Here is a 16,092-nt window from a genome sequence, read left to right as displayed (position 1 = left end):
AATTCTTAAAGAATCTTTTAGTTTTTCAATGTATGTGCATTACGCAGTATGTACATATTTGGGATGACCAAATTATTCATGCCAACTAAGAAAATTATTAGCACCCATAAACTCCAAGTTTACTATGACATGTGCCTTTTTGCTTTAGTAAATTCCCAATGTATTACTATTATATGAGCAAATTTCAATTTTAATACTCTGAAAGTAAATTTCAAATTTATTTTTCTTAATTATTCTATCCCTTCTTGAGGTGAGTCGTTATTCCATCACTAAACGAACTAATCTGATTATCAGAAAATTGTGCACGTAATCATATCATTTGTGCTAATATTTTTGCATACATCAAGTTGCGAGATAACAATAGGCAAACATGAGACCATCTAGAAGAAACATCTGTTAGGACTATTAATTATCTAAGCAATCCACTAAGTGGATGTATAGGTCCAAAAATATTTGTATACGTTCCTAGAATACAGGTGATTCAATCTTAACTTTCATTTATGATGGTCTCACAATTAATTCTTGCTAACAAGCAGTACAAGAAAATTCACCATCTAAAAGATTTTTTAGGTTGTTCAATAAATGTCCATTTTAATTTTTCATGATTCGTCTAAACATTATAGATTAATGATGTCTCAGACAAACATGCCAAATTAAGAAAGTACCAAAATTAGTAAACCTCTTAATTACTATACATAGTGTCTCAATTGCACTAATTCTTGTCCAATACAAGCGAGAAGATAAAAGTAAGAAACATTTCTATAGTACATATCTTCTTAGAGATATTCATGGTGATACCACATCATTGACCAAAGGTCGCAATCTTTTTCACGCCTAGCATGGTGGCATACACCTCATTCCCTTTAGATATTTTTAGCATTTATCAAATGCTCTAATTCTTCATGAATGGAACACAAACATGTGAGCATATCAAATCATGATAGCTTTAGTACCTTATTCCATATTTATGTGCATTATTCAATCTCTTGTCTTCTTTTAGACATAGTATGCACTACTACCACATTCACTTTAAGTAATAGAGCAAATTCAGTAAATTCCATGACTTCTCCTAAAAAAACATTAGTTTTTCTTTAGTCATTATTATATCATCAATATGGTGCGCTAAGACTCAAATTCATTGTCTTATCCATATAAATTTGTCTTAGTCCATAAATCAATGGAACTTGAACTCAATATATCCACGTCATGGTGCAGCAGGACTTTAACCCAATGTCTTAATCTCTTGGTGCGATTGGATGTAAATCCATCGTCTTATTCTTTTGGTGCGATAAAACTTAAATCTGTTGTCTTACCCACAATGAGGCACAACCTCAAGCCTTCAAAATAATTGTAATTTTATCACTTTTGATGATCATTCATATGATCGTACGTTATAATTACACATAAAATTGAAATTATTGATTTATTATAATTAACACTAGTAGTTAATAGATATAGCTTAATAGACCACATACCTCATATAAAGGTTGAAAATATACCTTTCACTAAATTGTGTTTATTAATTATTAAAATAAATCAAAAAATTCTCTTCTCAATCGGTTAAAATTAAACGTATAAAAGTCGACAAGTATCTTTAAATACTTACTCCAAATGGTAACCCCAGATCTGTCACATAAATAATGATAATGTAAAGATAAATCATACCTTACATATATGAAAACCTTAGTGCATAACTTATACAAGTTTCTTTTTCACTTTTCCCGTCTTCTATCATAATTCTTTAAAATTAAAACAATTGTGTTAATAATGTGTTATGAAACTATATAAATTAAGAAAAAGAACAAATTAGAGAGAAAAGAGAAGATTTCTTATTCATCATGAAGTAAATTCAAGATTCATGGACCTTATTTACAATGAAGAAAAATCTCTTTATTTATAAGGAAAACCTAAATTGGTTCCCAAACAGAAAAAGCTAATCATATCATAAAAGGACTCAACATAATTAGACATTTACTATAATACAAATATATTTATAAAAAAATGATTCAGATACAATAAGATAAGTTAAAAACTGTTGTAGGGAAATGGGATAGTTACTTTTTACTTTTTCTTTATTTATTTACTTTTTCTTTTTTCTTTACTTATTAAAAAATTCCATCCATACAACATGCTCTATTTTTTTAATAAAAGAAAGAAAAGATTCAACTAAATAAAATAATCTAATAATAAATAAATAAATTTAAAAAATGATTTAAAAGAAGAAGTTAATAACCGTGGATTTTAGTAGGAAAACTGATTTATTAGATTAGTAAAACTAATTTAAAATCTAAAAATAAAAAACTAAATAAATGCTATATATCATAAGTAAATGGGAAAATGCACAAGTACCCCCTCAATCTATGTCTGAAATTTCAGAGACACACTTATACTATATTAAGGTCCTATTACCCCCTGAACTTATTTTATAAGTAATTTTCTACCTCTTTTTAGCCGACGTGACACTACTTTTAAAAAAAATCAACCATCGTTGGGCTCACAAGATAGTGTCACGTAGGCTAAAAAGGAGTAAAAAATTATTAATAAAATAAGTTCAGGGAGTAATAGAACCTTAGTATAGTATAAGTGTGTCTCTAAGATTTTGGTCATAGGTTGAGGGGGTACTTGGACATTATCCCTAAGTAAATTTACCAATTGATTAGAAAAACAGAATTTACTTTTTCCTTTTTTCTCGTTTTAGTTTATTAAGTTCTATCCATACAACATGCCTTATTTAATAAAAGGAAAAGGAAAAAGATCAATTAAAATAAAATAATCTAATAATAAATAAAGAAATTTAAAAAAATTTACTTAATTGATTTAAAAAACAGAAGTTACTTTTTCCTTTTTTTTTTCTTTTTAATTTATTAAGTTCTATCCATACAACATGCTATATTTTATTAAAAGAAAAGGAAAAAATCAATTAAACTAAAGTAAGTCACGTCTTTTAAAAAATTAATCTCAAAACTGACCATCACAAAATATCTAAATAATTGATTTAAAATTTAAATTTTAAATAATAACTAACTTTATCTCTAATAATAAATATAAAACTTCATAACCTATAACTTTGAAAAAAATATTATTCATAATAACATTATCCACTCCTCCTTAAGGCAACTCTTCAAAATAAATTCAAATATTTATACAACAAACATTATATCAAGTAAAAATCTAGATTTGATTGCAATTATAAAAAAATTGAGAAGACATATAATAATCATGTATTGTTTGTTTATATGTCCTCTTTCTTAATTGTTTGATGTCTGATGTAAAATTGTTTTGTTATAATTGAAGGAGAATAATTAGATAGTCTCCAATGCAACAAGAAAGAAGAGGAAGAGGAAGAAGAAACTGACGATAGAGAAATGGAGAGAAATTATTCTGAAAAAATGTCACGACCCAAAAATGGACGTGATGACACTTGTCTTATCCCACCAAGACAAGTCAGCCTAAAACTCAACCATTACAATAAAGTGCGGAAATAAAATATAAGTAACTTAATAAAACCCTCCAAAACCTGGTAGTCACGTGTACAAGCCTCTAAAGTATTACAATTGATTCAAAAGAAAAACTCAAGTCTCAAATGAACTTGTTTCTAGAATAGAACAAGATCATAATTAAAGATAAGAAAGTCTGCTGCGATGGAAACAGCTACCTAAAAAATCTCCAAGAAGCTTTGGAAAAGAAGATAATGACAAGTACAACAAAAATCCAGGCTCATAACCAACAAAAATTTGTAAAAGCAAGGGGTGAGTACCAAACCACACGGTACTCAGCAAGTAAACCTCTAAACACAGGCTAAGGGGATGAAATACGGGTACTCCTACCACCCCCAACCGAACCTCCACAACTACAACCTGCATTAAAATCAACCCAACCTAACAGCTCACAGTCTACATAGCACGTATCTCAACAACAACACTTAGACAAATTACATATCCTCAACAACAACACTTCAACAAATTACATATCCGCTATCACAAGCTCAATATTGATCAATCACAAGTTCAACAGAAAGGCAATCAGAAGATCAGCAAAACACGATATCAAATTCACTAATGATAAGTATGTGCAATGCAATGGAATGCAATGTCAAGTATAATGATGCATGTCTGACCTAGTGATACACACCCGCTGTCTCTCAGTCCGGGACCCATGGGGGATATATCTGTCCATGCATCTGTCACGGCGCACAACACGACCCTCGATAATAGTAACCATCGCGGTGCGCGATACGTCCCTCGAAATATAGTATCCATCCCGGCGCGCGATACGTCCCTCGAAATGGTGCATCTTCTTAAGTACCCATTCTTTCTCAATGCACATAACACTTGTCACAACCAATGCCTCAGAATAATGCAGATGACAAGTTCACACAAATAATGAGGAGATGACCATTTTCATAACATCGCACAGTTCGCAACCACGCAAACATGAAGTTACATCAACAATGATTCAAGAAGCCTTCAACCCTTTCTCAACACAACAAACATAAACAATTAATCACATTGCCTTTTGTTATCCCCATTCTTTTCATCATTAGAATTAATCAATGTGGACAAGTCAACCCATCACCAATCCTGTTACTCCCAACATATACCACAAGGACATACACGCATTTCATACACTTAACAAGAGTTTAGAAATCCACTTGCCTCAATCAATCAAGAACTCACTCTGGGACTTGAGTCTTTCCCTTCTGTTGAACTTCCAACTCAAAGCAATCTATTCACATTAATAATCACAATAAGATTTTAAAACTAACAACAACCAACTCTATAATCACGTTCCCAAGTTTCAAGCCTAGGATTAAATTCCCAAATTATTTTCAATAGCATAATTCCAATGGTATTCACATAATACCCTACATCTAATGCTTAATATGTATCTTAATGTATCCAACTTCAATATTTTTTTTATATATATATATACATTAACTAAATTATAATTATTAAAATATGAGGCCACTGGTTACGAAACCAGTGACAGACGAACAAAAGGAGGAAAACATATCCTACGTTGAGAGTAATACTATATATAATTAATTAAAAGCTATTCAACATGGCCAATCATTACGCCTCCAACATACAATTATTATGCCATACTTTCCCACTAATATTTTCTCTCCAAAGACACTGCTAACAACCATTTTCCACAACTTATTTCTATAATAATAATATAATATGAGCATATCTAAAATTACCAATATAAGGATATAGATAAAATTTTCAAGTCTTGATTCCAATCAATAAATTAAATCTCATATTTCCTAAATTTCAAATCTAAAATTAAATCGTAACTTTTCAAACACTACAATCCCAATAATATAATATGCCTGTTACTTAATAACTTACACTAATAGATCAAAAATATGAATCATAATTGGATGACTAAAAACAGTTTGTGAAACCAAAAATTAGGTTATAGCTACTTAACCTGAACAATGAACCACTGTATAAAAATATAAAGCAAAATAATCAATCTGTCATAATGATAACTTTACAACATGTGGCGATCATTACTATGGCCACCAAGATCTTTATGTCCACGTATAGGTACCAAATTTGGTTTTGCATCATTCAAATTCTCAAGTTTCTTTCCTAACCCATTATAATAATAAACTAATAATAATATAACCTCTATAATTCAATTTAGTGTTTCAAATGTTCTTAATTACCTGATGCAATTTAGCCGCCACTTTGATTGTGTGGGAGTTGTGACGTTCTCCTCGAAAAGTTATCCCTTTTCCTTTTTCCTCAATATCTATTTCAATTTTCAATATTAGGGTTTTTGGCCCTTATTTTTTTTTAAAATAAAATAATTAGATATTTAAGGTGGTAAATTTTATTAACTAAAATTAATTATATGAAACAAATTGGATATGATTTTAATAAATGATCACTTTAACCCTTTAACTATCGATTAATTCAATTATCCACAATTACACATCAACTAATTAACTAAAGTCAATGAATAGTTCGAAATTATCAAAAATGAACTAGTGGTTCATTACATCATCCACCACTAAAAATCATGTTCGTCCTCGAACATAAAGAAGGAGAAGCAAGAATGACCATGTTGCAAAAAAATTGAATTATGAATCGGTTTTCATCATTCCAAATGAGCTCCTCCTTAAGGTCATTCCATCAACATTAACTACTAAGAAACTATATTTTTGAATCAAACTTAGGAGAACCTACAAATCAGGAGTTATTACCAAACAAAAGACTAACACATGAATCCAATCTAAATTGAAACCCACTAAACCATAATACGAACATCAGGGCATATCTTTTCTCACCTAACTCAGATAACATTAAGAATCAATACTTTCTACAACCAGAAGTAAACTTGAATCAACCACTACATACTCATATTTCCCAGATCATCATAGATCTTATCAAGATTTCATTGTTACAACATAATCTTTCCACAATCTTTAACTATAAAAATTTGATCTTTAGACATAAAGTACTAATCAAAGGAGGATCAAACTTATCTAACTCCAAGAAGAACAAGATCAAGTAACCACTTAGCTATTGATACACCCAAGCTAACTGAACCGCTAACAACACTATCAAAATGCTAGATTAATAGCTATTATTGTAGATAACCTTTAAGAACGGTTGACTAGACCCAAAGTTCTCTTCATTCGATCACACATATTTGGAAAGTGACCTTGATGATGAGATGAATATTAAGACTATCAGACAACTATGTATCCATGGTAGCAATTATGTGAATTGTCCTAATCAAGGTTATGCGAGTCGAATCACTAGAATACTTTAATTATCCCAAACAACACCAAATCTTTCATAACTAAAATGACGAAGTCTAACCAAGGATGTCACCCTACCTTTAGGACAATCACAGAATCGGTACACCCGATCCACCACTAAGAATTCACCCATAGATGTGGAAACACAAGTAATATAAGCAGTGAATCATACTCTACATGCTCCTAACAACACTCCTATGTGCAACACTTTTAATACTAATAGAACATCATAGCCACATCAACCATCTACTTTACTCTTAAACCGTTACTACTATCAAAGTCTTCTTAGCAATTACATTATCGCCTTCAAAAGTTTCAAACTATGGATCCCTCTCTTTTCATGTAAGCACTTCATGATAAATATGGATCCCACCCAAGATTAATAACAATAATTCTTTCACATACAATATTTCAACTACCATTCCAAACCTTCACATACCTTACGCTAAAAGTTAGAGAAATTCTTAGTCACTCTAATACTCCTATACTATAAGCACATAATCTTTACTCACCATTAATGCATATATAACACATCATGACATCCTAATCGTCCAATCAACAAAGTTATTTTGATCTCCTCAAGTCCTCATTAATTATATAAAATTGTAGGTCCACGCCGTTTAACATAAATAAGTTGCCTATCATAATTTGAACAATTTAGCTCCACATAAAAACACATGATCTTACACCCTCACTGTTTTTCACCCAAATCAAAACCCTATACTCATAAAAATTGCTGATAATTCATGGTAAGTCTATCCGAACAAATTCATATCCATAGTTATATTAGATCTTATATATGAAAATTCATACATCCTTCAACTTTGAACCAAGGGTCTATATGAGAGTTCTTATTCCTTCACTCCTCTTAAATTCTTCTCATAACACGAAATTTTGAGTATCTTGAAATCTTCAATACATCAACTCTTGTTTCTTTGGTTGACTCGCTTACCGATCTTATCCTTTGATCTACAACACATGGTATTTTTATATTATCCTTGAAATCAAAATATTACGTGAAATTTCATTTAGGTATAACAATCAAAAGTAATCAAATTTACTACTCAAATTGTTTTTAAGTCCTTCAAAATGCTTCAAACTCAATGTGATCTATCATTTCTTAACTTATCAATCCATACCTTGACAAAAGCACGCTACCACAAACGTAAACTCACCATGAAAAACTTAAATTTTGAATCCAATTGTGAGACTCAATCCCTTTATCTATCAACATTAACTCATACCTTGAAAAATATTTTTTTCCCTTATGAATTCACGTATCTTAGCTTATTATTGGTTGTCTCTATATCGATCTTATGATATGCTCCACTAAAAATTCAACCATACTTGTTATCAAACTCAAAATCACAAAAGAATTTATAATCATACTAAAGTTGAACATATGTACATTGCTTTCTCAAGTATTATCCAATAAATTTTTTTTACCAATCTAAAGAACTCGTGAAACTATTACCATAACCAAAACAAAATGGATTAAATCACACATCTCTGAACCCAATTCTCAATTCCTTTTAAGATACCTCTTTAGCCTTGTAATAAGAAAAAATATTCATGCTCTCACTTTTTTCTAAAAGCTAAACTACATCCCGCTATCCTTGTTATTATGACTTTAGCTCTTTTCAATTCTATTAGAGCGACATCCCAACTCCTCATAAAATTTATCATAAAATCACACTACTTATCAAATAGTAGCAACCATAATTTTACATACTAAAAAGTCATCATTACCATACAAAACCCTTTTACCCAACAGACATTATTATATAATTGCATTACAACCATGATTCATTAATATAAAACCTTATTATCATCATGCCTAGTTAGCCCTTTCCATTACCACGAATTCAACCTCACCATCAATATGACATTTCAAACCTAGATATGCTAATCATCCACGGGACTTTCTCAATTTATACACATTTTCTTACTAAAAATCTCCAATTTCATTCACTCAAGTATACTCACTAAGACCCTTTTTTTTCACTAATAAACTTGTCATTCTGGTATCTATCCATTTTTTTTGGACCTTAAGACGAAATCACCAGTCCTCATTTAGAACTCTCGAGATACACTTGTTAACTTAACACATTAATACCGTATCAAAAATCCACCATTAAAATCTTCCTTATACACACGCTTAACCCATTCATTCATGGTAACAAGCTAGTTGGTTTCTCAAATTTGAATGCAACATCAAATCTTACTCTATGAGCATGTGATAAAATTGATAATTCCTTAAATAGTTAGTATTAACACTTGACAATCAATGTATCTGTTTTCATATAACAGTAGTACCACATCGTGAAAAACTGTTAGATCCACCACTAGAACACATCATATCTACCGAAAAGTCTGTACCCAAATAGCCCACACATTTCTACCTATCGAATGACTTTAAAATATTATCAAATTTGCTCTCATATCTAGCCCAAACTATGTGTATTCTTTCATAGGGCAGGTCGATAACAAAAGTAATAAAATACATACTTCTAACCAAGTACCTATCAGTACCATTGGTATAGTCGTATCATGACCTTATTTGATATACACTCAACCTTTCAAACCACAAAAGAGATTCTGACCTCAATTGGTGCAACATCATTCACTAAGCAACCCATTAATGTTATGAAAATTATATCAGCTATAATTTTTCTCAAGATTACACTATTCATTATCTAGTCAACTCTTTAAACATTTAACTTCTTATTGTCAAACCACTCCGGATATTGCTTATACCACATAAGTACTATTTATTTATTTTTTTACTATCGTTACTAACCTTACTCAACCCCTTCAAATAGCATCACATATTCCTTTCATAAATATATTATTTCTACCTTAATATCAGATTTAATTAAAATCCAACCCATACACGACACACCAATTATTAATATGAGGAACTACGCACGAGTCATCACATAAATGAGAGTGAATGTAGTGAAGCGATAAGAATCAAAACGGCATCAAGTACGCACGATAGAGATCCAAGAAGTGAAGATTCTTCCTAAAAGTCACTATAGCCTCTCGAAGATAAGTACAGACGTCTCTGTACCTATCCTCAAGACTCTATTTAGACTCGACTTGTATACACGTAAACCTATGAACCTTGGGCTTTGATACCATTTTTTCACGACCCAAAAATGGACGTGATGGCACTCGTCTTATCCCACCAAGACAAGTCAGCCTAAAACTCAACTATTACAATAAAGTGCGGAAATAAAATATAAGTAACTTAATAAAACCCCCCAAAACCTGGTAGTCACGTGTACAAGCCTCTAAAGTATTACAACTGATTCAAAAGAAAAACTCAAGTCTCAAATGAACTTGTTTCTAGAATAGAACAAGATCATAATTAAGGAGAAGAAAGTCTGCTGCGATGGAAACAACTACCTGAAAAATCTCCAAGAAGCCTTGGAAAAGAAGAGAATGACAAGTACAACAAAAATCCAGGCTCATAACCTACAAAAATTTGTAAAATCAAGGGGTGAGTACCAAACCACACGGTACTCAGCAAGTAAACCTCTAAACACAGGCTAAGGGGATGAAATACAGGTACTCCCACCACCCCCAACCAAACCTCCACAACTACAACCTGCATTAAAATCAACCGAACCAAACAGCTCACAGTCTACATAGCACGTATCTCAACAACAACACTTAGACAAATTACATATCCTCAACAACAACACTTCAACAAATTACATATCCGCTATAACAAGCTCAATATTGATCAATCACAAGTTCAACAGAAAGGCAATCAGAAGATCAGCAAAACACGATATCAAATTCACTAATGATAAGTATGTGCAATGCAATGGAATGCAATGTCAAGTATAATGATGCATGTCTGACCTAGTGATACACACCCGCTGTCTCTCAGTCCGGGACCCACGGGGGACATATCTGTCCATGCATCTGTCGCGGCGCATGACATGACCCTCGATAATAGTAACCATCACGGCGCGCGATACGTCCCTCGAAATATAGTATCCATCCCGGCGCGCGATACGTCCCTCGAAATGGTGCATCTTCTTAAGTACCCATTCTTTCTCAATGCACATAACACTTGTCACAACCAATGCCTCAGAATAATGCAGATGACAAGTTCACACAAATAATGAGGAGATGACCATTTTCATAACATCGCACAGTTCGCAACCACGCAAACATGAAGTTACATCAACAATGATTCAAGAAGTCTTCAACCCTTTCTCAACACAACACACATAAACAATTAATCACATTGCCTTTTGTTATCCCCATTCTTTTCATCATTAGAATTAATCAATGTGGACAAGTCAACCCATCACCAATCCCGTTACTCCCAACATATACCACAAGGACATACACGCATTTCATACACTTAACAAGAGTTTAGAAATCCACCTGCCTCAATCAATCAAGAACTCACTCCGGGACTTGAGTCTTTCCCTTTCGTTGAACTTCCAACTCAAAGCAATCTATTCACATTAATAATCACAATAAGATTTTAAAACTAACAACAACCAACTCTATAATCACGTTCCCAAGTTTCAAGCCTAGGATTAAATTCCCAAATTATTTTCAATAGCATAATTCCAATGGTATTCACATAATACCCTACATCTAATGCTTAATATGTATCTTAATGTATCCAACTTCAATATTTTTTTTTATATATATATACATTAACTAAATTGTAATTATTAAAATATGAGGCCACTGGTTACGAAACCAGTGACAGACGAACAAAAGGAGGAAAACATATCCTACGTTGAGAGTAATACTATATATAATTAATTAAAAGCTATTCAACATGGCCAATCATTACGCCTCCAACATACAATTATTATGCCATACTTTCCCACTAATATTTTCTCTCCAAAGACACTGCTAACAACCATTTTTCCACAACTTATTTCTATAATAATAATATAATATGAGCATATCTAAAATTACCAATATAAGGATATAGATAAAATTTTCAAGTCTTGATTCCAATCAATAAATTAAATCTCATATTTCCTAAATTTCAAATCTAAAATTAAATCGTAACTTTTCAAACACTACAATCCCAATAATATAATATGCCTGTTACTTAATAACTTACACTAATATATCAAAAATATGAATCATAATTGGATGACTAAAAACAGTTTGTGAAACCAAAAATTAGGTTATAGCTACTTAACCTGAACAATGAACCACTGTATAAAAATATAAAGCAAAATAATCAATCTGTCATAATGATAACTTTACAACATGTGGCGATCATTACTATGGCCACCAAGATCTTTATGTCCACGTATAGGTACCAAATTTGGTTTTGCATCATTCAAATTCTCAACTTTCTTTCCTAACCCATTATAATAATAAACTAATAATAATATAACCTCTATAATTCATTTTAGTGTTTCAAATGTTCTTAATTACCTGATGCAATTTAGCCGCCACTTTGATTGTGTGGGAGTTGTGACGTTCTCCTCGAAAAGTTATCCCTTTTCCTTTTTCCTCAATATCTATTTCAAGTTTCAATATTAGGGTTTTTGGCCCTTATTTCTTTTTTTTTTTTTAATAAAATAATTAGGTATTTAAGGTGGTAAATTTTATTAATTAAATTTAATTATATGAAACAAATTGGATATGATTTTAATAAATGATCACTTTAACCCTTTAACTATCGATTAATTCAATTATCCACAATTACACATCAACTAATTAACTAAAGTCAATGAATAGTTCGAAATTATCAAAAATGAACTAGTGGTTCATTATATCAAGTAAAAATCTAGATCTGATTGCAATTATAAAAAAATTGAGAAGACATATAATAGTCATGTATTGTTTGTTTATATGTCCTTTTTCTTAATTGTTTGATGTCTGATGTAAAATTGTTTTGTTATAACTGAGGGAGAATAATTAGATAGTCTCCAATGCAACAAGAAAGAAGAGGAAGAGGAAGAAGAAACTGACGATAGAGAAATGGACAGAAATTATTCTGAAAAAATTCATAGCAATGGACCATGGATGTTATCTTTCAGTATTTTTAGTTCATAAATTACTACTATAATAATTCTTTTATCGATTTAGTGATTTTGTATTACATTTAATATATAGTATTAAGTAGCATTTATTTTTTATTTTTATATGTAGATTGTAATGGTCGTAACATAACTGATCATGTCATAATTTTTTTCTTTCGTATTATATGACTATGTGAACTTGAACAAGAAGTGAACAAGTAGTATATTTTTTATTTTGTTGGTTTGATGCTTAATTTTTAATTAGTCAAGTAATTATGTTGATTTTGTTTCTTTCATACTTTCTAATTAGTTGAGTTGATATGCTTGAGTGCTAATTTCTATTATTATTCAAATTATTATATTTGAAATAATGCTCACACTTTATTTTTAAACTTTATAGATGGTAAAATGTTAATAATTATCTATTTTTATATTGGGTAGTCGTACACATATATTAATTGAAATTTTCAGAATAAAGCATTTCAAAGTTTAAACTACTAAGTCTACTTCTTTTTGGATAATTTTTTTTTAATTTAAAAAGAGCAATATTATAGAAAATAAAAACGATAAATTCTTATGTCACTATTTGATTACAAAATAAATTAAAGAATGTCATGCTACAAAATAAATAAAATGTAACGACCTGTTTAGTCGTTTTGAGCAGCAGATTTTATTTCTGGAAAAACAGGCTGAGGCGACGGACCCCACGACGGACCGTCATGGGCACGACGGACCGTCGCAGGGTCTCGTTTCAAAACACTTAGAAAATCTGAAAATTGGGTACTGAAAATCTGATTACAAAGCTTTGGGAATTTGCTTGCTTGATCACTAGTCTTCGGTGGAGGTAGGTTATGGTTTTCCTGCTTTCATAGTAAACTCTTAATAGAGAATGATATGTATTGATAGTATTGTAAACCCTGCTATGTGCTTAATTGTATGCATGCATGAACGTGATTATATAATTGTGATTATATTAAGCATCATGAAGTTATTGAATCTCAAATCTTGATAAAAAACCTAATCTCTTTTTAATGATGATGCCTTGGTAAGGGAGAAGGCTTGATGAACTAAAGTAATGAGATTGATGATGCCTTGGTAAGGGAGAAGGCTTGATGAGTTGATAGAATGAGATTAGGGGATCGGGTGTCACGAACCGACACGTAGATTTAGGGGATCGGGTGTTACGAACCGACACGTAGATTTAGGGGATCGGGTGTCACGAACTGACACGTAGATTTAGGGAATCGGGTGTCATGAACCTACACGTAGATTTAGGGGATCGGGTGTCACGAACCGACACGTAGATTTAGGGGATCGGGTGTCACGAACCGACACGTATATTTAGGGGATCGGGTGTCACGAACCGACACGTAGATTTAGGGGATCGGGTGTCACGAACCGACACGTAGATGTAGGGGATCGGAGTGTCACGTTCTGACACATAGTAGTAGGGGATCGGAGTGTCACGTACCGACACAAGAGGATTAATGAATATGAGGGAGCGGAGTGTCACGTACCGACACAAGAGAAATAAAGATAATGAATCTTGAAAGATGTTAATATACTCAATCTAATGAACATAATTCCGAAATGAGTATGGTATTGAGGCTTGAGTCCTCATGTGTGAACTTGACGGTAATTGTTAATGATATAGTACTTGCTGTTGCTACATGTTGAGTATCATAGTTGATTTTATGATATTACTTGGTATATATTGTTTTCTATTTTGAGTTGGCCGATGATATCTACTCAGTACCCGTGTTTTGTACTAACCCCTACTTTTATTGTTTTCTTCTTGTTTAATTGTGGAGTGCAGCAAACGTGCCGTCATCTTCGACTCAACAGTAACTCTAGCCAGTCTTCATTACTCCGGATATCAGGGTGAGCTAATGCTTCTAGCTTGGACTGGATCTTCCTCTTCATGTCTTGATGCCTTGAAGTTCCGGCATGGACTAGCTTTTATTTGTTTTAGCTTCTTAGAATACTCTTAGTTTAGTAATTTGATCATAGATGTTCTTGTGGTGATGACATCAAGATTTTGGGAAATAATAGTTATTGAATTGGTTTTTATTAATGAGTTTAAGTCTTCTGCATTACTTTATGTTGATATTACATTGAAATGTTAAGGTTTAGATTGGTTGGTTCGCTCACATAGGAGGGTAAGTGTGGGTGCCAGTCGCAGCCCGGATTTGGGTCGTGACAAACTTGGTATCAGAGCATTAGGTTCGTTGGTCTCATGAAACAAGAACGAGTCTAGTAGAGTCTTAAGGAACGGTAGGGGGACGCCTTTACTTTTCTTTGAGAGGCTATAAGACTTTAGGAAAATTCCATTCTTTCTTTCTTCTTTCGTGCTATTACTTGGGTCCAATTGGTATCTAGGTGATACAAATTGGTATCTGACCATCTTCACTTTATTTCGCAGATGGTTAGAACTAGAGCAACGACTACGCCAACACCAACACCAGCACCAGCGGGACAGGGTGCGTCTGAGCCAGCCACTGGGGCTGTAGCTCGAGGAAGAGCAGCGCAAGAGGCCGTGGTAGAGGTCGTGGGAGGACGTCCTCTAGAGGAAGAGGACGAGCACCTAGCCCATCTGATACTAGGGCAGTGACTCCTCCACTGACCGAGGAAGTAATAAGAGAAGGGGAGGATGGGGAAAATGAACAAGTGCAGAATGAGGGATTGCCACCCCAACCTACCCCAAAGATGATCAATCAGGTTCTCGCCTATCTCAGTGGGTTGTCTGATCAAGGTCAGGCACCTCCAGTGTTTTCTGCACCAACACCTCCGGTTTTAGAGGTACAACATGCAGCCACTATGTCTCCTCGTATGGATGCCTCATTAGATATAGGCACGTTTCCACGTTTGACTACTGGGCCTATAATGACAAATGATCAGCATGAACTTTTCAGTAAGTTCTTGAAATTGAAACCTCCAGTCTTCAAGGGTGCTGAATCTGAGGATGCTTACGATTTTCTGGTTGACTGTCATGAGCTACTACACAAGATGGATATAGTAGAACGGTTTGGTGTTGAGTTCGTATGTTATCAAATTCAAGGGAACGCCAAAATGTGGTGGCGGTCACATGTTGAGTGTCAACCAACAGAGGCACCACCTATGACTTGGGCCTCATTCTCTAGCTTGTTTATGGAGAAGTATATCCCCCGGACTTTGAGGGATAAGAAAAGGGATGAGTTCTTGAGCCTAGAGCAAGGCAGGATGTCGGTCAATGCATATGAGGCTAAGTTTCGTGCACTATCCAGATATGCCACTCAACTTTGTTTCAGTCCA

The sequence above is a fragment of the Solanum lycopersicum genome, chromosome 10, assembly GCF_036512215.1.
Source record: "Solanum lycopersicum chromosome 10, SLM_r2.1".
NCBI classification, from domain to species: domain Eukaryota; kingdom Viridiplantae; phylum Streptophyta; class Magnoliopsida; order Solanales; family Solanaceae; genus Solanum; species Solanum lycopersicum.
The sequence above is the reverse complement of the archived record's forward strand: the minus strand, read 5'-3'. Positions refer to the sequence as shown.